Source organism: Ochlerotatus camptorhynchus, unplaced genomic scaffold (genome assembly GCF_037179485.1).
Source record: "Ochlerotatus camptorhynchus isolate MF236.1 unplaced genomic scaffold, CSIRO-AGI_Acam_v1.1 ptg000358l, whole genome shotgun sequence".
Taxonomy (NCBI): Eukaryota; Metazoa; Arthropoda; class Insecta; order Diptera; family Culicidae; genus Ochlerotatus; species Ochlerotatus camptorhynchus.
In genome coordinates this window covers 1,541,723-1,563,875 of record NW_027040846.1, presented here as the reverse complement: position 1 = coordinate 1,563,875, position 22,153 = coordinate 1,541,723, and the positions used below count along the sequence as shown (strand labels likewise).

The 22,153-nt window shown below is 44.2% G+C and overlaps 1 non-coding gene across 1 annotated transcript; it reads left to right on the top strand.

Moving 5' to 3' along the window:
- Positions 1-12,798: 12,798 nt before the first annotated feature.
- TRNAR-ACG (transfer RNA arginine (anticodon ACG)) lies at positions 12,799-12,871 on the top strand. The gene has a single exon. It is a non-coding gene; the product is annotated as a tRNA-Arg (tRNA).
- The last annotated feature ends 9,282 nt before the right edge of the window (positions 12,872-22,153 follow it).

The window sequence follows — 22,153 nt, the reverse complement described above, 5'->3', positions numbered from 1 at the left end:
AGGCACGGAAGTCAAGGAGCGATAGAAGATAGGAGCAATCGACGTCACCGTTGAGTAATTTAACGACAAACGTAGCTTGTGTTAATTTTCGTCTACGATCAATCTTTTTTTTTTCAATTCTTTATTAAGGAGATTTTTAGTCTATGGCTAGTTCATCTCCGGACAAAGGAGATGCCTCAGAGTGAGTAACCTCTAAATACATGGTATATTAACATTTTGTAAATGACTTTGGTTGCTGGCTCTTCAACTTATATGGATAAATAACAATATATAAAATAGTGAAACAGAGGAACAACAGAAAACTAAATGATTTAAAACAAGCTACAAACGAATAATCCAAACAAAACAGAGCTCAGCTGGCATGGATCTAATAGGGGCAGTCCATCCCGCTGAGATGTCCCGACGGCCAAAAGAAATTCCTGCTATACCAAGTGGTAGATTTTGACTTCTTTTAAGAAGGTTACTAGTGCTGCCAAGGCCGAAGTATCATTCCCGAGCAGATCGCTGATGCTGAAAGTTAGGCAGAGTGACTTTCGAAGATTTTGGAACTCTGGGCAGTTGTACAGGATGTGTTCGACGGTATAGGGTACCCCACAGATGATGCAGCTTCTGCGGAACGGCAGGCCACCATAGTAATAGTAAAGTTTGGTGTGCCCGGTCCGCATCCGCAAAATCACGCGTTGATCCCTCAGGTTGTCCAGTTCGCTCCATTATTCAGTTGACCCTTTGACTTTGCAGATGAAGGCAGTTCTGTTATGGAACCACTCGGCCTCCCATGCCACTCGAATGGTCCGCATGATCCACCTTTTGACGTCCTGTAGGGGTACCTTTTCGGTGAGTCTGGGACCCGATGTCCCGGCTCCGGCAAGGTGATCAGCAGACTCGTTACCTGGCACTCCGCAGTGTCCGGCAATCCATGTGTACACTGTGTTCGGTGGGGTGTACTTGATAATCGCCTGGATCCATGGGTGTTTTCGTGCTTCCGAGGTGATCGCTTGAACGACGCTGTGTGAGTCGGTTAATATGGCTGGCGTCGTAGCGGCACGGCTTCGATCAAGCGTTTCAAGACCAAGCAGACGGCCTCAAGCGGGATACGCTGGAAAGTTAGACGGATCACGCCATGGTAGATTCCTGAGAGCAAGCCGTATGAACCTTTTTTGGACTCGCTCGATTCTTAGGATCAATGTAACGTCGTTTGGAGCCCATACGAGTAAAGCGTTTTCTAGAATCGGTCCCACGATGAAACAATATAGTGCTTTTAGACAGTGTGGATCCGTGAAGTCCTTGAAAATTTTAGAGATACAGCCAAGTTAACGGTTTGCCTTGGAAATAATCGTTGCGTAATGGGAATCCAACACAACACTAAGATCGGTCACATGGTCCACCCTATCAAGCACAGTATCATCGACTTACTTTACTTACCAATCAGGCTAAGGCCTTGTTGTCCTCTGCTGTCCGAAGAAGTCGTCTCCACTCTACTCGATCCATGGCAACACTTCGCCAGCCTCGTAGTCTGTGAAGGGTCCGCAGGTCGCCTTCTATTTGGTCGATCCACCTTGCCCGCTGCGCGCCTCTTCTTCTTGTTCCTGTTGGGTCGCTTTCTAGAACCATTTTCACTGGGTCGTCATGCGGCATTTTTACGACGTGCCCAGCCCACCGTAGTCGCCCAATTTTTGCAATGTGGACGATGGATGGTTCTCCCAGCAGCTGGTGCAATTCGTGATTCATTCGCCACCTCCACGTTTCGTCATCCATCTGCACTCCAACGTAGATGGTACGCAACACCTTCCGTTCGAAAACACCAAGGGCGCGTTGGTCCTCCACGAGCATAGTCCAGGTCTCGTGGCCGTAGAGGCTCACCGGTCTAATCAGCGTCTTGTAGACAGTCAACTTCGTGCGGCGGCGAATTTTATTCGACCAGAGCGTCCTCCTGAGTCCAAAGTAAGCACGATTCCCTTCCATAATGCGTCTTTGAATTTCTCTGCTGGTATCATTTTCGGCGGTCACCTGTGAGCCCAAATACACGAACTCATCGACCACCTCGATTTCATCACCGTCAATCTGAACTCGGGGTGGGAGGCTAACATTGTCTTCCCTAGAACCTCTTCCTTCCATGTATTTTGTCTTTGATGCGTTGATGGCAAGTCCAATCCGTCTAGCTTCAGCCTTCAGTCTGATGTACGTTTCCGCCATCATCTCAAAGTTCCGTGCCATCATGTCAATGTCATCGGCGAAGCGAAGGAGCTTGATGGACTTCCTGAATATCGTGCCGCTCGTGTCTATCCCAGCTCTTCTGATCACACCTTCTAACGCGATGTTGAACAGCAGACACGAAAGTCCATCACCTTGCCGTAACCCCCTTCGAGATTCAAAGGGACTCGAGAGTGTCCCCGATACTCGAACAACACACATCACTCAATCCATCGTCGCCTTGACCAATCGCGTCAGTTTGTCCGGAAATCCGTACTCGTGCATAATCTGCCATAGCTGATCTCGATCGATTGTGCGTATGCGGATTTGAAATCGATGAACAAATGATGTGTGGGCACGTTGTATTCGCGGCATTTCTGCAGAACCTGCTGAATCGTGAAAATTTGGTCCGTGGTAGCGCGGGCACCCATAAATCCTGCCTGGTATTACCCCACGAACTCTCTTGCAAATGGTGACAGACGGTGGCATAGAATTTAGGAGAGTACCTTGTAGGCGGCGCTCAGCAGTGTGATCGCGCGGTAGTTGCAGCAATCCAACTTGTCGCCCTTTTTGTAGATTGGGCATACGACACCTTCCATCCACTCCTCCGGTAATATCTCCTCCTCCCAAATCTTGGCAATTACCCAGTGCAGCGCTCTAGCCAGTGCTTCACCACCGTATTTTAATAGATCACTTGGTAGTTGATCTACACAGTATCATCGATGTGGTATTCATAAATTATCGGGTCTTTTGAACGATGGAAGGTCATCACGTGACATTTTGCGATGCTGATGACAAGTGAACAAACATGTTGAGCAACATTTGCAGGTGAAGACAATCCTCGATGCAGCGTTCCACCACATATATGTTTAGCTCATCAGCATATATGAGCTTGCATCTATAGCCAAGTGAAGATGCAACGTCATTGAAAAACCGTGCCAATCAGATACGATGAAAACCATAACACCAGTCTATTCGAGGCTCCTAATCGTGATAATTTCCTGAGTTACATTTTGTGATAGATTTTGTCGAAAGCCTGAAGGTCCGTATACACTACGTCTAACTGCACTTTTTCTTCCATAGCCGTAAAACAGGTGGTAGTTAGATCCAACAAATTAGTAGCTACGGATCTGCCGAGAATGAATCCGTGTTGATCGGTCGAGATGTGGGTCTTTGTGATCCCATGGTAGTTTCTGACATCTGGCCGGTCACCGCTTTTGTGCACAGAAAACATGTAGGACAGTTTACAGCTCATGGAAAATTCTCCTTGCTCTAACGAGTGGTTGAAAATGAAGGATTGACTTCAACTTTTTTGACGCAGTTCGGCCTCGGCGTCGGACGATGACTCTGGTTGGAAGACGGATGCAAAAAGAGTCACGAAGAAATCGCACGCTCCTGCTTCACTATTGGACTCCCTGCCGTCATAGACTACACTGGGCAGGATTGACGGATTTTTCCTCTTGCTATTTACGAAGCCCCAAAAGGATATTGGGTCCCGGTGTAAACCAAACTGGACCCGTAGAACGTGTGATTTGTAGAGTGCTGCATTCAAGTTTTGGTAGTCATCACTCATTCGTTTGAAGTTAGCTTTTGTAAATGAGGATTTTTGGGCCCGCAAAAGACGCTGCCAGGTTTTCTCTTTATAGGTACGTTTGTGTTCAACCAACGGATAATTTGGCAGAAATTTGAGACCATGTCACACTGTCGTAGACACAATTCCAGTCTAGGACAGACAGATGAGCAATAAGTCCGTCGAGTCGATTTTGCGTTAGTTGAGTGCTCTTTCGTGTTCATTCGCGACCAGGAGTGACCTAGGCCATTCAGCTGGAACATTAATGCTATTACTGAGTGGGGGGGCGATGAAGATCTATTGACAGCAGAGATTCCTCAGCAGCACAACTGGTCTCAGGTGTGAAAACCAAATCGAGAGTGCAAACTAAATTATTCAGCTGAACGATAGCATGATTCAGGTTCAAGAAGTCCATACCATCGATTAAAGCTGTACCCGCCGGAGTCAAAAGTGTAGAATTTTTTAGCCGAATGCCATTTGCATCTTTTGACCAAGCCAAACGAGGCTGATTGTAATCGCCGCACACGAAGACAGTATCATCCTGAGAAGCATTTCACAGAGTTCCCTAACGGTGGCATTGTGTTCTTCAATCAGATCGATTTTTCGGCTATTGTCCGGTGGATTGTAGATATTACACATCAGAAGTCGACTACCACGAATCTTAGCAGAAACACACACCTGCTCTAGCCTTCTGCTGTTGTACATGTCAATATATTTAGTTCAAAACGTAAGCCAGTTGCAAAAATATTAAATTTTGTTGAAGCACCTTTCAATTGGCATCTTTTAACAAAAGTGGCGCCGGTGTTGTAGTGGTAATTATGAATGCCTCTCACTCCAAAGGGCCTGGGTTCAATCCCAGTCAGCACCGCCGGGATTTCTGAGGCATACAATCTCAGATCAAGTAAAGCCGTTGGTCCCCGGTCTATGAGTTGATGTTCATTCGCGACCAGGAGTGACCTAGGCCATTCAGCTGGAACATTAATGCAAATGCTGAGTGGGGGGTGATGAAGATCTATTGGCAGCAGAGATTCCTCAGCAGCATATACCACAGCACAACTGGGAAGTAAAGCCGTTGGTCCCCGGTCTATGAGTTGAAGGGTCGATCGGTAGGGTCCAGGTGTGGGACCTGCATCCCTGGCGTCGGCAGTATTGGTACTCAGCTCGGAAAACAAGATCGACGGGAAACAAATCAAGGAAAAAATCTTATAACCAAGTACTTGAAGTTTCAAACACGTGGGTGTAGAATGATTAATCGGTGTTCAACCATTTGGCCGTATGCCGATTGACTAAATGACGTTTGGCCAAAGGCCGTTTCTCGAAATGTTATTTGGTCTGGTCGAATATATGAAAAAAAAAATCATCAATTTTTGATCAATACTAAATTCCTTAATATTTCAAAACCCTCGTCATAATAGGTCATATTATTCAAATGCTAGGTAATTTTTAGGATGATCCTCTCAGGTAGCACACTTTAGTCACAAACACTTTCGGTAACTTGATTGCGTCTGAAATAAGTCACATATGAGTTTTCTTATAAGTTTTAAGTGGTGACCATGTCCGTGTCCGGATTAAAAGACTGAAAAGCAAAAATCGTATGCAAATAAAAAAAAAATACACCGTTATAAATGCGTGCCCCCACTTTCGGCGCCCACGACCGGAAGCACATTGGAAGGCACAAGGAACACCCTCTGGGAAAGAAATGGGAGTTAAGTTGTTTTCAGATCAATTCAATTGAATTGAATTCGAACATGAAGAAGGCGGTCGTAGTCGCGTCGATAGATGGTGATGATGTCAACGATGATGATGATGATGACGATTACGATGACGATGACAACGAATAGTTCACTGCGAATGTGTAACTCCTGCTTTATTGGCTACATTGCAACGTATCGGAGTTTGGGTTTGAGTTTCGAAATGGAACAAGCTGAACGGTTTTTATTGCGGTCCTGAGCTACAGGCATCGGTAGTTCATATTACAGGGCAATAAAAAGTAATGAATTTCCTGATTTTAATTGAAAATTCGCTTTTTATACGAAATGGCGCTTGGCGCAAATGGGTGTTTTCCAGCAGAGATATAAGGGCTCCGACATTGTAATACGGTGATCTATTCCATCGAGGCAATAAAATCGATATTCCATTCCGGCGAAATGTGCGTTAAATCCGAGGCAAGATCGTAAAATTTTGCGAAAGCATCGAACAGCACACGATTTATGCTCTCCAATCAAATGGTGAAAACATTATTACAAATTAAAGAAGAACAACGTCTTCAGACCCTCGCCATCAATCAAGCCCCTTTTGACCTTTCACGCCGACACAATCGTCCCAATCACACCGACCACGTCCTGCCACGTCTCCCGAAACGTTTGCCGATTGCCGGGAAGTAAATGCGGAAAAGAAGGGGATGTTCAATTTTATTTCCTTTCAAACCATCACGACTTCTGTGGTTCTTTGCTTCGGTGTTTGGCCGGTGGGAGGGGCATCTGCTGCCGCACCGCAGAGTTCAATTCGAGAGCAGTGAAAACATTAGCCTATTCGACATTTTCGTGTGTTTCCTAGCTGGGTGTTACTCGGCGTGGATCAACCCTCCTCCTCAGAAGCAGCCAAAATCGATTTTGATTCACTTTCAAAGGGAACCCATTTTGCACGTCAAAATGTCAGTCAAACTGGAAACCGAATGTGTCTAACCACAAAGAGAAATAATCATTTCAAACAAACAGTTCGACTATAAAGCTAGCACACACGCACACGGTGCTGTGCAATGCACACGTGACAAATATCCTGACTTTAATCACACTTTAACGACGGTTGAAGGACTCACTGCTGTGAGGGTTACCAGAGAAAATGGCAGATCTTTGGGAAAAGTGTGCCACAAGTCAACATGATATTATCATATATTTTTTTCTCAAAAAAGCAGGGTGGAAAGTAAACCAGGAAAACTGGGAAAAAGTAGAAGTTTTATTTTTACCTGGAAAAACCGGGAAAAAGTCGGGAATTTGATAACTCTACCAAGAAAATCATCTTGTTTAAAGGATTTAAATAGCTTCTGAATTTCTCATCGGTGATACTTCGGTGATCCTAGAACTGAGCAAAAATGTATAGCTAATTGCTGCTAATTGCTGAGTCGTTTTCTAGTACAATTATTTGTAACAGTTAAACGGTCACTTTGTTGAGCGAACCAATCATTTTCTTCCTAGCTTTATACTTTTTTAGCTGTGTTTTAGCGGATAAAATTAATTCAAATGGGGAAAGGGGGGGGGGAGGGGGGGTTTTAATCTAATCCAAAAAGATCTTTTCACTGGTTTTATATCTAAATCATTCAAGCTTTAAACTATCATTTCCGAGTTTGCACATGATGAGAACGTTTTTCATATTCTTTCAATTTCTCAGCTGATTCGTTCGAATGCTGTCAATTCTGAGTATATGTGAAGTCATCTTCTTGGTAGAATCAACTAGACCTGTGCGCCGGTCATTTAATCGACGGCGGTAGCGGCATAGAAGCTGTTGTAGCCTTGGTGGTGGTGGCGTCACGGCGCCGATGATTTTGGTCAGTGGAGGTTTCGTTAGCGTGCATCGGCGTATCACTTTGGCGGCCGTAAAAATATCGCAGTTTCAACATGAATTAATTAATTTATTTATTTATTTTTATTTTTATTTATTCATTTATTTATTCATCTGACTTTTTGTCAACTTAATAAATTTGATGGAGAAAAGCCAATTCAACTGGTGTTAATACCTACATCTTTTCACAAGACAGTACAAACATTATAAAGCAAGCACATCCGTGGACATAACATAGAGAAGAGTAAACATGGCTTCAAATATCAACTATAGTCAAAACACAAAAACTTATATTTCAATCCATCATCCGAAGCAATCCACGTCGGCAGTGGTGAATCGAGAAAAAAAATAGATACAGGTAGCATAATCGTTACACTTTAGAAGTCTACGCTTAAATGTTGCCACAGTAGAGTTCAATTCGAAGAGGATGTAGACTTCGTCGAACCTAGCTGACATGAAGCGGACAGGGTCATGAAGGCCGTACTAGGAGTTCCGGGGCTCAAGCAGCAAAAAGTTTCGTTGGCGAAGAAATCGTTCAGGAATGTAAATGTTAAGTTGACCTAGCAGCTCCGGTGCGTCAGTTTCTCCTGTGATAATTTTAGCAACAAACACCGCTGCTCAAGCGTCTGCAGTCCCAATAATCTAGTTCAACGGATCTCGCCACAGAAGGCGTCGTAGGGCATATCTCACAAATTTTCTCTGAATTGCTTTGATCCGACCAGTCCAGGTTGACTAGTACGGTCACCATACTACAGAGTTGGATTCCAGAATCGATCGTACCAGAGCGCAGTACAGAGATCGGAGGCAGAGAGGATCGGTAAATAAAATTTTGAACAAAAATCCCAGTTATCGGTTGGCTCTACAGATAATATCGTTGTAGTGCGATCAGAAGGTCAGCGCTGAATTTAGGATGACGCCAAGATCACGAACTTGAAGAATACGCTCAAGGGACTGACCTGACCATTAATTGAATAATCGTACGTAATCGAGTTGAGCTTGCGATGAAACAATATAATATTACAATTGTGGATGCTCAACGTCAGCATGTTCCGGGTGCAGCAGTTGTAGATCATAGCAGTTCTCGATACCTTTAATAAGCCTGTATATTTTGACGTCATCAACTTAAAACACGCGACAGCCAGATGGTAGTACGAGGGAAAGCTCGTTGATGAAAAGCGAGAATAACAAAGGACCCAGGTTGCACCCTTGTGGAACGCCATATAATTTTTAAATTGTTCCGAAGATTTAAATCCAATATTAACGGTGAGGTTCCGATCTGTAAGGAATGATCCAAACCAGCTAACAAGATCCGCAGAGGCACCAATTCTTCCTAGACGTTTTAGTAATATTCCGTGGTTAACTCTACTAACTGATTTCAAATCAATGTATGTATTATTGGCACCGGTGATGTATTGGTAAGCGTGATAACCTCTCACCCCAGCAGGCCTGGGTTCAATCCCAGTCGGTGCCACCGGGATGTTTTGAGGCATAACATCTCTGATCACGCCTTCCTTCGGAAAGGAAGTAAAGCCGTTGGTCGCCGGTACATGAGTTGATTTGATTGGTCGATATGGTAGGGTCCAGGTGTGGGAGCAGCCCAGCTGGCTGATATGCCACCATGTTATTGAAACCCACTTCTGAAACGTCACAATTCAAGTGTGAACTGAAAAAAATGGCGTGACTGGATTGTCTTATTTATATCAAATGTAATTATTTTCCCTTTAATGCCATATAAATGGTTGACTTCGTGGTAGAAAATCAGAAAATAATGCTCTATGAGTTCTAAGTAAATGTTTCACAAAATGTAAGCAAACATATTAAGAATATCGTAAATAACAGTCACGCCTTTTTTGAAATTCTGGCTTGAATCTTCTATTTGTTTACAAATTATGAGCTGTAAGTGGGGCCCACAATTCGCGGGCCCGCAGCGATGTTAGCTCTTGTCAAGGCAAGGCAAACAAGAAAGGGTTGCCACCAAGTTGGAGCTGCCTCCCTGGCGTTGGTAGCATTGGTGCTCTGCACGGAAAACAAGATCGATGGAAAACAATTCAAGGAAAAAAGTAGAAGGGTCTGTGCCTAGGGACACGAACGGGAGCTTGACGTAGGACCGCTAGGGCACGGAGCAAATGTGAAGAAAATTTAGTTCTTTTAATTGATCGATCAACTCTTTCCGTTTTTAATTTGTAGGCGTACCAAATTTGTAGCATTATTTTTTTTTTTTTTCAAAGAGATAGTTGATGAAAAGAATCGATCAAAATCACTTGCACCCCCTGCTATCAAGTTTGGTTACAAGATTACAACTCTGGAGAGCATTTTGTGTGGTCGTTGGGAGCATGTGGTTCTGAATATGCACCAACAGGCAGATAAACTCTATTCTAACTTTTTACTGCAATAAGCTTGTTGGCCCAGAAAAGGGCCGTTTTGTTGCCAAAGATGGTGCTTATTTAACCTCCGAAACTGTACAGAGTTCGTCAGTCGCTTCAAAGCGTAGACGACATCGATGGCCGCTTACGCTTAGCGTGTTCAGTATAGGTGACAGTATCACGGATCACATTTTCCAAGAGCACCTTCAGCACACCTCGTGTTTTCTCGTAGATCAGACCGGAGACACGTTTGACACCGCAGACGACTGCTTCTGCTTCTGCTGCCTGCTCATCACGGCGTCCAAAGCGAAAATGAGTTGAGGCTAGACAGCAGTGCTCTTTTATATCTTTTCAGGTTGAAGCAGAATGATGTGCAACCAAGTGGTACTCGATCATGACGGCTGCGTTTGGGAACAACGTTTATTTCATGAAAACAGTGAAAAATTAACACTTTTTATTTGTACTTTGGATAATGCTTGACATTAACACTTTTTCAATAGTTTCTTGTTGAAAATCATAAGTTGAAAGCATTGCGTAGACATATTTCTGATTGATTGTTGATCAAATTATTGAAACTGATTCAGGGGCAGCTGAGTTATTAATGTTCAAAATCTTTCATAATTTTGTTTCATGTTTAATTTTCGGTTTTCACAAAGTGTACCTCCATATAGAAATTAAAGACGTAGTCCTACGTCAAAAAATCAATATATGCGGTGTCGATCAGAGCACCAGCATCAATGTTGCGTATGCAAAACGAAGCAAATTGGACTAGATTTGTAGATGTTGATCTTTTGGAGTAGAAACCGTGCTGATCCGTAGAAATATAATTCTCGCAGGAGTCGAAAAGTACATAATTTATTATGATTTCGAAAACCTTTGAACAAGCACATAACGAAGTTATTCCTCTGTAATTTTCGACGTTCTGTCGATCCCGTTTTTTAAACATGGGGCACACGGCTTACGTTTTCCAGCTGGTGGGAAAACTACACTTCCAATGCTCCAACATTGCACAGTGGTCCAGAATGCAGATTTAGGTGGAATGATATGTTTTGAGCCTGAAATTGAAACTTTAGACTAAAAGTCTCTTCTACAAAGTTGTTCCTTATATTTAGGCCCTCATTTTTATGGCAATGAATTCTAGGGTGGTTCCTATTATCATTAAAATCAAAAATCTAACTCTTATGTTTGAATAAATTAAGGTGTATATTCTTGGACAAAGTTATAGCTGAGCTAATTTCAAGCAACTTTGTTGAGAATAACTTTTCTGTATCTCTTAAATTGGCTGATTTAGAGCTATTTTCTTGAATTGAGTTAGCGTGGCCCTTTAAAACCGTTTTATTTTGCTCTAGTTTTCTTATTTTGAATTTCTCAGCAAAGGTGTCTTGAAATAACTTTTAAATCTTAAGAAGGCGCAAATTTTTTCCGGACAAAGCTTGTCGATATCTTTCGCCGATCAAGAGTTATTGACGTTTTTATACTAAAAATATGCACTTTTCAAATGTTAATATCTCTGGTTGGGGCAAACAAAAAAAAGGTTTTTTACGACATTTAAAAGGGCGTATGTTATTCTCAATAACATGGAAAAAAATGGAGGCATGTTATTTTTTAAACTCGTATAAAATCAATTTGAATTTATTCATATATTTTACTATTTTTGGGTATATCTTTTTTATTAGAAGAGATACAGGCAACAAATTCAGCTATAAAACATTTAAAAGTTTTTAGCAGATGACTTTCATGATAAATTGACAAATTTCGTGGATGTCTGCGTAGATTTTCCTGAGTCCGTTTGCAGTCGCGTTTAAGATATTTAAAAACATTATTTTTTTTTTCTGAAAATAATTCTTCTTCCGCACTGAATGGTAACCCTAACGTAAATCGTTACTATAGCATACCATTTGGTGTTCCCATCAGGGGTGTTATGGCAGTCGCTTTAAGCCACCCCAACCTCACACCTCACCTTGCGTTCAAATGTGTCCTTTTTTTTTCCTCTCATCTTGGTGATGATGATGATGATGTGCACGTTTTCCACTCTGCTCGGCACACGTTCACTCGTTCAGCTTCTCCGCCCGCGAGCTCTCGACTTTCCATTATGGACGATTGTTATTTTTAGTTATTTTCAATTTCCCGAACACCACTCCTTCGGTTTCCGGTGCACTTCCGGTTCGGTGCCAGACTGCTGTGTAACTGCGTTCGAATGCGAGTTAACCCACAACCAGACTGTTGTCCCGTAGCCATCCGGAATGATGGATTCTGGTCCACTCTCCTATCGGCATGAATCAAGTCAGGTTAAACGGGAAACGACGCCACGCACGGTCATCGTTGTGAATATGTGAGCAATATCCGCTCGCTAGGTTGTCCGTTACGATTATTACTGCCAAAGGCAACGAAGCTATGATTGAATTTCTGGTCATTCGATTTGGTGCGGTGTTCAGAAGAGGAACTGCACAATTTGATTCTAAAACTGTAATTTCTTATTTGATTGTGTTTGTTAAAATGCATTCATCTCTTGAACCGTATTCCAACATGATACTGATGCACGCTTGAAACAGTACCTGGAACAAAGTCATGCTAATGCTATCAACATATGGCCAGTGTGGCATGGGATAGATAGTGATTAAAAGCAGGAAATTGCCATTCCGTGATGAATCGATGGATTCTGACAGACCCATCTCGGTATGCCAATTGTGGACAGCAAATTGAAATTGGATTCGCTTGGCTTCCTTTGGCTATCCAATATGAATCAGCTTCATATTACGACCTCCAAGGTGATAGCCGGACAGTAGTAAAGCATGCGATAAGGATGCAGCATAGACAAGAAAGGTGCGCATGAGCAGCTGATTAAGAACGAATGGGAAAAGCAACTGAGCAGTAGACTGTAATTATTTTTAGATTGCGAAACGTACGTGGTGCTTGAGGTTTACACGACCGTTCAATCACACATAGAGAGGGAGTTACTTCTACTCAGATGATAGAGACATTTCTAAAGACGTAGGGCACGCAGCGCTGAGTATTTTACGATTTCAGATGTTACTTTCTCTTTGAGTGAGATTGAACGGCCGTGTATGTACGAACAGATGGGATATTTGAAATAAAGTGGTTTACGTTACTAACATAGGTCCTGTGGCGCAATGGATAACGCGTCTGACTACGGATCAGAAGATTCCAGGTTCGACTCCTGGCAGGATCGGGATTTTGTTCTAAAATAAATGAAGTAATTAAATACTTTAAAAAAGTAGACAAGGTTTAGTTTTTAGTTATGGGCCATCATGATGATGCTACCTTAAGAACCTCCTGCTCTAACAGGTAGTCGAACGATCAGATTTAGAATTTTGATAATTTACCTGCAAAGTGTTCTGTCAGTTAAATAATTTTGTACTAATTTCATAATATAAAGTGGAAAATTAAACGTTTTCAATTTAGCAATCAAACCTTCATGCCAAACACTGTCGAATGCTTTTTCTATGTCAAGAAGAGCAACTCCAGTTGAGTGGCCTTCAGATTTGTTTGAACGAATTAAATTGGTAACTCTTAAGAGTTGATGAGTAGTTGAATGCCCATGGCGAAATCCAAACTGCTCATCTGCAAAAATCGAGGTCGTATTGATGTGAAGCTTTCTTTTTCATCCTTTCAAAATAATGTTTTGAAACAGTTTACTAATTGAAGAAAACATACTTATTGGACGTTAGCTAGAAGCTTCAGCAGGATTTTTATCTGGCTTCAAAATTCGAACAACTTTTGCATTTTCCCATTTATCAGGAAAGTATGCCAAATGGAAACATCTGTTAAATAATTTTACCAAGAAAGACAAGGTACGCTCTGGGAGTTTTTTGATGAGGATATAGAAAATTTCATCATCACTTGGAGCTTTCATATTTTGAAACTTTTTAGTTATAGACCTTACATCATCCAAATCAGTCCCCCAGGAATCCTCAAAAATATTTTCCCGAGAGAAAATTATTCAGATAATCCCGAGCCACCTGATTCTCAATAGGACTAGTAAGACCCAAATTGAAATTATGGGAAGTCTCGAATTGCTTAGCAAGTTTCTGAGCTTTTTTTTCAAATTTGTGATCAAAATTTTACCACCTTCTTTAAGCGCTGGAATAGGCTTTGAGGTTTTTTCAAAATTTTTGTGAGTTTCCAAAAGGGTTTGGAACTCGGGTCTAATTTAGAAACATTATTTTCAAAAGTTTTGTTCCTCAGGGCAGAGAATCGCTTTTTAATTTGTTTTTGCAAATCCCGCCAGATAACTTTCATGGCAAGATCGCGTGTTCTTTGATATTGTCTCCTACGGACATTTTTAAGACGGATCAAGAGCTGAAGATCGTCGTCTATTATAATTGAATCGAATTTAACCTCGCATTTTGGTACTGAAGCAGCTCTTGCTTCAACTATAGAAGTAGTCAGAGATTCAAGAGCATAATTAATTTCATCTTTGGTTTGCAAAGGAATGTTTGGATCGAAGTTATAATCCATAAATGTTCGATATTGCTCCCAATCAGGTAATTGAATGGCAATAGAAAGTAGAGCTGTTGGAATTAGAAATTATTTCATGAGATATTTCAAACGTAACTGGAACGTGGTCAGAACCGATGTCAGCATGGGTAACCAATTGGCTACAATGTTGACATGAATCAGTTAAGACCAAATCAATAGTTGAGGGATTTCTTGCTGAAGAAAAGCATGTTGGGCTGTTTGGATATTGAATAGTGTAATAACCTGCAGAACAATCATCAAACAGAATATGGTGTTTTGCATTAAAATCACCAATAATGAAGAATTTAGACCTATGACGGGTAAGTTTCTGAAGGTCACCCTTGAGAAAATTCTTTTGCTGGCCTACGTATTGGAATGGCAGATAGGCAGCTATACCTGGTCGGGAACGTGGAGCGTTTTCTACCTGTCGCTTGAAACGAGATTGTAGAATCGCTTTTCGAATCTTACGTTCCAAAAAATTAGATTTGTGGTTTTCACCACAATTTGAACATTTAAAATTTCTTATGATTTTCCTTCACAGGGCAGTCGTCCTTTGCGTGAGAGGAATCACCACAATTCATGCATTTAGCTGGCATGTAGCAATTTTTAGTTCCGTGACCCCATCCCTGGCACTTACGGCACTGGGTGAGGTTTTGGAAATTTCCTCCAGTCTTCCTGAAGTGTTTCCACTTCACTCGGACATGGAGCATAAGGCTAGCTTTTTCTAAGGCCTTAAGGTTGTTTAGTTCACTAGACTTGAAGTGAACTAAATAAAAATCATTAGAAATCCCGTTGCGTGAATCGCCATCGCAATCGGGATTTCATTTTGATTTTGATTACTTGAAGTGGCACAACTCCAAGTAATTTTGCCAGTTCATCTTTGCCAGGGATTCACCACTGGGCAGACCTTTCATGACAACCTTGAACACACGTTCAGTTTTGGTGTCATAAATAAAAAATTTATGCTGCTTCTCAGTAAGATACTTGAAACGACGTTTGAATCCGTCCGTTTCAGCTAATAAACGGCATCCACATCGACGGCCAAATTACATTGAAAACTTAAGTTTCACGAAGTTCAAAAGTTCCGTGCGAAGAGCATGGGAATTGGAAGTGGTTATAACAATAGGAAAAATCTTTTCCTTCTTAGCATTAAGCGGGGAAAGTTTACTAGAATTGTTCCTGGATGATCGATCATTCTCATCATTCGTGAGCAAATGAAAGTGATTGCTCAAATTAATTTCAACATAAAGGGGATCAAGAGATTGCCCCTTTCTTTTGCGATTAGGTGCCATGGCGGCAGTAAAGCGTTTATCCGAATCGACTTTCAAGCAGATTACTATTAGAATCTGAAGGATCAAAGAGCAATTTTCCTAATTGATATCCAAGCAGGATTTTCTCTGGTAGGGTCCAAACAAGAATCAAAGAGGAATTAGAGTTTAACAAGGTAGAAATTTGATATGTTGAGCGCTGAAAAGTGCTGCTTAAATTTGTTGGAGCTTTAGGTAGCAGTAATTCTTCCTTCAACAAAAAGCAAATACATCCGCACGGCAAGAGAGCACGATACGGACTAATATAAGTCTACAGATTTTCCATCATTGAAGAACTGAACAAAAATTTAAATAAATCCAGTTTGAATGAAGAATACAAAAAATGAATCTTTAGATGTTTCATCATCGAAGTGCTGAACTTAAATTTTATTAATTAAAATCCAAATATCCAATGACAGGTCGTCTATATCATTTTCACTAACTTCCGGCCGGCACTTTCATCACCAATCTCAATCACACACTCCGATAAGCCAAAATCCAATCTCAAAAACTGCATTAATATGTGGCTCATCCATCTGTCAAACGGACGTCACCACGGTCGAACGTGTTTACAAATCATTGCAGTTTTTTATCGCGTTGCCGCGAGTGAAATCTTGTGAGTTTTCATCTTTAGTGAGTCGGAACAGTTTCGGGGGCGAACAAGGTGTCGCCCCATCGTGGAAGATTCCCTTTTTCCCATTTCAGTCAGTGGCAATTACGTGTGGTAATTAAGAGGCAAGCGCATAGCGACGCAATAGTACGGGAGCCATCGTTGTCAAGGGGGCACGCTCGAAAAATCGAGGAACTTGCATGCAAGATCCGAATAGATTGCACACAAGCCGATGCATCTAAATTGACGGTTGGCGAAGCTTGTCCGTTACCTCCGTCGAAAGTTGGTTCAGATTAATTAATCAAACGGCAACTAATCATCACTAAACTATTTCCTGTGTGGCGCGAGTGGTACTTCTCCTGGCCCTTTCCCCTTTTTTTCATCAAAAGTCAGCACCTTCACCGAATTCAGTGGTGGCTCAAGGGGGATAGTACCTTTTCCCCCAGCGGTGATGCTGGACGGGAATTTTCCTCCGCTCCCCCCCCCCCGACAAGGGAGGGGGTCCATATAATGTTATTGATGGATCTTACACCGGCGCAACCCTACCGGGTTTCATGGACAGAGACGGCAACCATGGTGAACTGATCGTTTTGAAACTGGCATTGGATTCCGGTAAAGCACCGGAGAACCCATTCCTCTTACGGACATCTATTGAAAGCCATATCAGTGGCATGATCAACGGTGCTTTTCCAGAGGCACGTGGTCTGACATATGCCCTAAAAGTGCGGAATCAAAAGCAGGTGGACAAACTCCTGGAAATGACTGAACTGCTAGATGGGACGAAGATAAAAATCACTAAACACACCGGACTCAACTCCGTTCGGTGCGTGATCAACATCCAAGGTGTGGAGAAAATGTCCGACGAGGATATACTAAAGTATCTTTCCAATCAAAAGGTCACATACTTGCGGAGAATCTCACGCAAAATCGGAGGCATCGAGCAGAAAACATCAACGGTCATCTTGACCATAGAGAGTACCGTGCGACCAACACACATCGATGTGGGATACCAGCGATGCAGAACAAGACCTTATTACCCATCACCAATGCTATGCTACCACTGCTATCGCTTCGGACACACCAAGGCCCGTTGCCAAGAGACCAACCCCACCTGCGGACACTGCTCTAAGCAGCACGAGATCGTCCAAGGTCAGCGCTGCTCTTTTGAAATGTTCTGTCCCAGATGCAAAACAAACGACCATGGCATCTCCAGCAGGAAATGCCCGATCTACGCTTATGAAGATGCTATCCAACACATCCGCGTGGATCACGGAATATCCTACCCGGCTGCGAAACGGCTATTCGACGCACAAACCGACAGGAGCTCCTTCGCCGCGGTAACAACTGCGAGCAAGGATAAGGTAATTGAAGACTTATCAGAGAAGGTCAACATGCTGGTCCGAAATAGTCAGGAAAAAGACAAGAAGATCGCGGAACTGGAGAACACGATCAAATATGGTCATCCAACGTCAGATCTCGGCAGCGAAGCCCACGAATTCCGGAAGGACATCGCCGAGCTTCGCAAAGAAGTTCAGAAGAAGGATCAACATATCTCCCAACTGCTCGAAGCCCTGAAAAAGCAGAACGATACCGCTGTACAAGTAAAACAACTCCGCAAGGAACTTCTTCAGAAGGACGAGCGCATCAAAATATTGGAAAAAGGACAACAAAAAGATAACCGAATGGAGCTCACAAGAAAGTACGGCACTATCGAGGATCTCGTGGCTAAGGTGAAAGTCTTGCAACACTCCTCAAACACAAAGGACAAGGAGCTCGCGTCGCTTCGCAAGATGAAAGACACGGCTACAGACGAAATTTCTCTCCCACCACGACAAACTCGTAAAACAAAAAAAGACCACCCAGCAACCGACGATACCCGACCAAAACCAGGAACTACTGGAGGAACCTCTTCCCCCGGTGCCGTACACCGGCACTAAGAAAAAGGTCTCCCAGCAGCCTAGATGTGAAAAAGATGCCAAACGGTGCAAGGAAGGTTCCCCGGCTAGATTCTGTGACTCCGACGATGACATGACGCCAGAAGAAACACGACTCTCAGCAAAAGATTCCAACCCAACCCTTGAAGAAAATATGGACACAGACTTTCTTATCTCATCTGGCGAGGAGGAAGTGGTATTCCCGGACTCCCCAATGGGTATATAAGTCCCGTCCTCGTTACTCAGATATTCCAACTACGAAAATTACTTTCACTCAACGCACTCATGGCCCCATCACCAGCCAATAAGAGCGTAATAAATTCCACAGATTATGAGGACATCGGACAACCTCCACACCGACACACCAGAACACCACGTAACAAACCTGAACTACAAACCAGTGACTTGGATAAGGCCTTGGGCAGCCGGGGCCCCACCGGTGCGGAAGTTTTCGGCCAACCGGAACCGGTGGACACTTCCCGGCGCTTATTGGCAACCTCCACAGACCGATCCCATAACATGGCTCGTCTCACTTACCCAGTGGAGCAGCGGAGCAGGCGAGGCACCACCGGTGTGGACGTCTCTGCCTCACCAGAACTGGTGGACACCCCTCTACCCTCCGCTGTGGCTGGAAGAGGGACGGACAAGGGAGGAAACTCCTATTCCCCTATGGATAACGGGGGAGCGAAGGCTACTATATTAAACTTGGACAGCGCGGGAATCAAGGCAGGATCGAACGATTACCTCATACCCCTCCGATCGGATAAAAATAGGCTTCTTCTCCAATCTAATCTGGCAGTACAGACATCGCTGTCGGCAGCGAGGTCAACCTTAGCTACTTCTGTCATTGGAACTCTGTCGGGGTTCGCCAGCATCTTTGAAGGGTCGCATGATAACTTCATCTTCCCCCTTACGGACACCGAGGGAGGCAAGAATATTCATCCAAGAAAATTTGGGCCAAGCGATGACATCGCACTCCCCCACCAGGACACCGAGGGATGCAAGAACCTGCTCCAGGGGTCAAGCGATGCCATCACACTCCCCCCGCCGGATCAATGGAAACAGAGCTCGTCAAATTTAAAACCCGCTGCTAGGACGCTCGTAACGGATAAGGCCTCGGGTAATCGGGGCCCCACCGGTACGGAAGCTATGGGTCAACCGGAACTGGCGGATTCCCCCAAGTGCTCGTTGGCAAACTCCGCAGGACAACGCCACACCGACATCCTTCCCTTGAGAAGATCCCTCCGGCTTGCTTACAAAAAACGCATCCCTCCGGATGCACTAACGGACGCGAGAAGGTATGACCAGTGGAGGGCCAGTCTAGGTCATCTCACTCCATCATCCCCTGGCCCATCATTGGGGCCGTCCCATTTCCCAGCAGCTCCAGCATCTCTGCCGGCGGCGGAGTCCCTACCGACAGCTTCCTCCGGTGGAGCTCTGCGGGGGTCCGCCCTTCAATACAAAACCAAGATATCTCCCAGAACTAACCATCAACACCCTAAACAGAACGGTTTGCCCATCGGACCCTCTAGGCTCCCAACTCCCGCACATTTGCTCGCCATCCAGTGGAATATGAACGGTTTCTTTAATAACATCAGCGACCTTGAGACGCTAGTCAGAGACCATTCTCCAACAATCCTGGCGATCCAGGAGGTTCACAATGCCAGCATAATAAGCATGAATCGATCCTTATCAGGACAGTACCGCTGGGTACTGCAAAAAGGTGATAACATCTTCCACTCAGTTGCCATAGGAATCAGGACCTCACTCCCCTTCTCCAAAATCTCAACACCGGTAGACCTCCCGATCGTCGCAGTCAAAATCAGCTGCCCAATCGCTATAACAATCGCCTCCGTATACCTGCCATGCCAAAAGATAGCTGACCTCCGAAACCGCCTTGAAAGCTTCCTCGAGACCCTCGAGGAACCTACCCTTCTACTCGGAGATGTCAACGGTCATCACCAAGCATGGGGTAGGCACCAGTCGAACCGAAGAGGAATTGAGATAATGGACCTTGCTGAATCCAGGAACCTTGTCCTTCTAAACGATGGATCCACCACCTACACCAGTGGTCGGAGGGAATCGACCGTTGATATATCCTTCGCCAGCGCCAGTATTGTCAATAGAATCCTTTGGTTCGCCAGTGATGACCCAATGGGCAGCGATCACCACCCAATAGGGATCCAGCTAAACGAAAGACCTCCCGAGATATCTCGCAGACCACGATGGCTCTACCATCAGGCTGACTGGGCTAAATATAAGGAAGCCATCAAGGAAACCTGCCGGAGAACGAGCGCCACTAGCATCGCTGAGCTCACCGAAACAATATACGAAGCAGCTACCGGAGTCATCCCTAGATCTAGCCCTACACCAGGTAGGAAAGCCCTCCATTGGTGGTCACCCACCACCAAAGCCGTTATAAAAGCCAGAAGGAAAGCCCTCCGGGCTGCCAAGCGCTTACCTGCCGACCACCCAGATAAGGAGACCGCTCTGAAGCACTACAGAGCAAAGAGAAACGAATGTAGAGACACCATCAGGGAAGCAAAAAAAAACAGCTGGGAAGACTTTCTCGACGAAATAAACCCTAGCCAAACGACCGTCGACCTGTGGGGTAAGGTGAATGCCCTCAGCGGAAAGAGGAAGGCACGGGGCATAATCATCGAACACGAAGGGACAACCACACGAGATCCAGATAAAATCGTCGACGTATTAGGCAATCACTTTGCCGCCCTATCATCAATTGAAGGTTATGATGAGAATTTCCACCAGATCAACAACCCGTCCATTGACTCAATTGTTAACATGCATATACCAGAAGAAGACGACTCAGCAATCAACCAGCCATTTAGTATGCGCGAGTTCTCTCTTGCCTTATCGAAGGCCAGAGGAGGGTCCGCTGGACCTGACGAAGTTGGATACCCTCTTATTCGAAACCTTCCCATGGACGAGCAGGTAAAATTCCTGGAACTGCTCAATCAAGAATGGCTGCAGGACTCTTTTCCGGAAAAATGGAGGCACAGCCTCACCATTCCGATCCCAAAACCGAACACCTCAGGACACGGAGTCGATAAATTTCGACCAATCTCGCTGACCTGTTGCGCATCTAAACTGATGGAGAGGATGGTGAACCGAAGGCTCATGGATTTTCTGGAAACTGGAAGGTTACTCGATCGCCGACAACATGCCTTCAGACCGGGACATGGGACCAACACCTACTTTGGGACCCTAAGTGAAGCACTTCAGGATGCTTTCGCCAAAAATCACCACGTCGAACTGGCCATCCTGGATATATCTAAGGCATACAACCGTGCTTGGATGCCGGGGGTGTTAGAACAGCTCAAGAAATGGGGACTTAAGGGCCATATTCTGAAATTTATACGAAACTTTCTGTCACACCGTACCTTCCAAGTTACCCTTGGAAATTGCTACTCCAAGACCTTCAACGAGGAAACCGGGGTACCCCAGGGATCGGTGATTGCGGTTACACTATTTCTCATAAGGATGAACGGTGTCTTCTCGCGGTTGCCGAAAGGAGTCCTTATATTTGTATATGCTGATGATATCGTTCTCATGGTGGTCCGAGCAACAGTCAGAGCATTACGAAGAAAACTTATACAAGCCACCGCCTACGTATCAACCTGGGCTTCGTCAGCTGGATTTCAGCTCTCCGCAAGCAAAAGCGGGTATACACACGTATGCTCGACCAATCACAAGGTCTTGAGCACCAAGATCCTCATCAACGGGAAACCGGTCCCATTCCATAAAACCATTCGAATCCTCGGAGTCTGCTTCGACCGTCACCTCACATTCGGCCCGCACTTCAACGAGGTTAAAAGCAGTTGTAAACAGCGAATCAACCTACTGAAAACTCTGGCTGGGCGCCACCCAAATGCCAACCGGCAGACTCGTCTGAACGTTGCAAAAGCTATCATAAACTCACGCCTAACATACGGGATTGAAGCAACCTACCTCGCAATGCCTCTGCTGGTGGAAAAACTTGCACCCGTCTACCAGCAAGCCTTACGATTATCATCGGGCCTCCTCCCAGGTACTCCTGGAATAGCTGCCTGTATCGAGGGCGGAGTGCTCCCCTTCAACAGGTACATAACCAAAACAATCTGCCATCGAGCCATCAGCCACCG